Consider the following 2,987-nt stretch of genomic DNA (forward strand, 5'->3'; position numbering starts at 1 on the left):
GTAACCTCTAATCTACTTTTTGACTCTATGAATTTGCTTATTCTAGTTATTTCAAATTCTAGCTTCTTTCATATAAGCTAGATCTTACAATATCTGTCCTCTTATGTCTGGCTTATTTCACTTAGCATAATCTTTTCAAAGTTCATCTATACCCTAGCATGTATCAGAACAACTTTCTTTTTTATGACCGATTAGTATTCCATTGTATGGTGTGTTAGTTTCCCAGCTGCTAAAACCAATACCATACTGTGGCTTGGCTTAACAAAAGCAATATATTGGCTCATGGTTTCAGGGGGGTGAAAGCTTGCTTTTTGCTGGAGCAGGTATTTTCTGGCTGGCTGGCAATCTTTGGGGTTCTCTGGCTTTTCCATCACATGGCAAAGCACATGGTGACATCTTCTCCTTCCTCTTCCAGGTTCTGTTGACTTCCAGTTTCTAGCTGCTCCCCACGGCTTTTCTTTCTATAAGGTTTCCAATAATAAGAGTGAGACCCATCCTGATTCATTTGGGCCACACCTTTATTCAGGAAACATCATCAAAAGTCCTTTCTAGAATGCATTCACATCCACGAGAATGAATTAAGATTAAGAACATGCTTTTTTTCTGGGGTACATGACTTCAAGCCATCAGATATGGATATACCACATTTTGTTTATCCATTCATCTGTCAGTGGACCCTTGAGTTGTTTTCACCTTTTGGTTATTGTAAATAATGCTACAATGAACATTGGTGTACAACTATCTGTTTGAGTCCCTGTTTTCAATTCTTAGGAGTAATGCCTAGGAATGGCATTGCTGGCTCATATGGTAATTCTCTGTTTAACTTTTTGAGAAGCCACCAAACTTCTCACAGCAGTTGCACCATTTTATATTCCCACCAGCAGTGAGACTTCCAATTTCTCACATTCTTACCAACAGTTGCTATTTTCACTTAAAAAAAATAAATAACCATCTTAGTGGATGTGAAGTGGTACACTGCAGTGATTTTGATTTGCATTTCCCTAATGACTAATGATGTTAAACATCTTTTCATATGCTTTTTGACCATTTGTATATCTCCTTTTCAGAAATGTCTATTCAAGGCCTGCGTCCATTTTTGAACTAGGTTGTTTGTCTTTCTGTTGTTGAGTCATAGGTATTCTTTATATATTCAGGATATAAAATCCTTATCAGATATACAATTTTCAAATATTTTATCCCATTCAATCGGTTATCTTTTCACATTCTTTATATATTCAGGATACAAAATCCTTATCAGATATACAATTTTCAAATATTTTATCCCATTCAATCGGTTATCTTTCACATTCTTTATATATTCAGGATATAAAATCCTTATCAGATATACAATTTTCAAATATTTTATCCCATTCAATCGGTTATCTTTTCACATTCTTTAATAATGCTCTTTGATGTACAAATGCTTTAAATTTTGATGAAGTCCAATTTTTCAATTTTTTCTTTTGTTGCTCAATGTTTTGTGTCACATTTAAGAATTCATCACCAAATACAAGTTCCTGAAGCTTTTCCCTATGTTTTATTCAAGAGTTTTGTGGTTTTAGCTCTTATGCTTAGGTTGTTGGTCCATTTTGAGTTAGTTTTTGCATATATTGTAGGGGTCACAGCCAACCTTATTTCACTTCTATTACTCTATCCAGGGTGTGCTGGAAACAGCCTTCACTGTTTATTCACAGCTGATCGTTCTCATCTCTTCCCAACTTCATCCTCATGGGTGCTTTAAATAAGCTGTAATGGGAGTATTTAGAAATTTACAGATTACAAAGTGGCCAGTGCTACAAATCAATGCTCTTTTCCCCCCGGTCTGGAGAGCCAGTTGTTAAACAATTACCAGCACTCCACTGCTCCAACCTCCAAATGCCACCCCACCGAATTATTTTGAAACATCAAGCATTCATAGTTGTTTTAGCGCATCTATCCAAAAATAGGATATAAAATAAGGTTTACAAAAACCTTATACCCTTATCATATGTAAAATATTAACCCTAATTTAAAAATTTTTCAATATTGTCAAATATCCAGTCACTGTTCAAATTTCCCTGATAATTTCATACATTTATTTTTTATAGTTGGTTTCTTCAAATCAGCATTCCAGTTACATCTGTGGGGACATAATCAGCAGAATTCAAGATATGAAAAGCTCTACAAGACAAACAACCAAATTTCTTCAACAACTGAGCTGTAAAAGAGTGTGTGATGGGAAGAGGGAGAAACGTACAGATTAAATAAGATTTAAGAGATACATCAATGAATGACAACCTCAGGACCTATCCAGAGGGAATGATCCTGTTTTATTTTAAGAGCTTTATTGCTTTACCTTCCAAATGCTATTGATTTTTGCATGCTGGTTTTATAAACCTGTTCTTTACTGAATTCTCTTCTTTTTTAGTAATTATTTTTCAGTGGTTTTGGGGTTTTTAAATAATATATCACCAACAAAAATGATGTAGTTTTACTTCTTCCAAATTCTCAGGCCTCTGATTGCTTTCTTTTCTCTAGTTAAATTGGACTATACATTTAATATAATGATCAATAGTAAGGGAGTGTTTCAATTTGCTAAGCCAGGATGCAGTATACCAGAAATGGGTTGGCTTTTTCCAATGGGGATTTATTGGGTTACAAAGTTATAATACCATGAAAATATCCAAGTTAAAGCATCAAGTGGAAGATACTACCTCCGAGGAAAGGCTGCTGGCATCTAGGATTCCTCTGTCACATGGAAGAGCACATGGTGATGTCTGCTGGCCCTTCTCTCCAAAATATCTCTGTGCTTCAGTGGGCATTTATCTCTCTCCAAAATGTCTCTGCCTTTTATCGTCTCATAAAGGACTCCAGCAAGGGGATTATGACTCACCTTGAATGGACTGTGTCACGTTTCCATGGAAACAACCTAAGCACAGGGCCCCACCCACAACAGGTCTGTATCTATCTATGGATGGATTAAAAGGACATGGTTTTTTCTTGGGCTT

The 2,987-nt window shown here is 35.7% G+C and overlaps 1 long non-coding RNA gene across 1 annotated transcript; it reads right to left on the bottom strand.

The window, feature by feature from the left end:
• Window positions 1-1,375: 1,375 nt before the first annotated feature.
• Window positions 1,376-2,987, bottom strand: LOC143683878 (uncharacterized). The gene is made up of 2 exons (XR_013175695.1): window positions 2,694-2,987; window positions 1,376-1,746 (listed from the first exon to the last, which is right to left on the bottom strand). It is a non-coding gene; the product is annotated as an uncharacterized LOC143683878 (long non-coding RNA).

This window comes from Tamandua tetradactyla, chromosome 1 (assembly GCF_023851605.1).
Source record: "Tamandua tetradactyla isolate mTamTet1 chromosome 1, mTamTet1.pri, whole genome shotgun sequence".
NCBI lineage: Eukaryota > Metazoa > Chordata > Mammalia > Pilosa > Myrmecophagidae > Tamandua > Tamandua tetradactyla.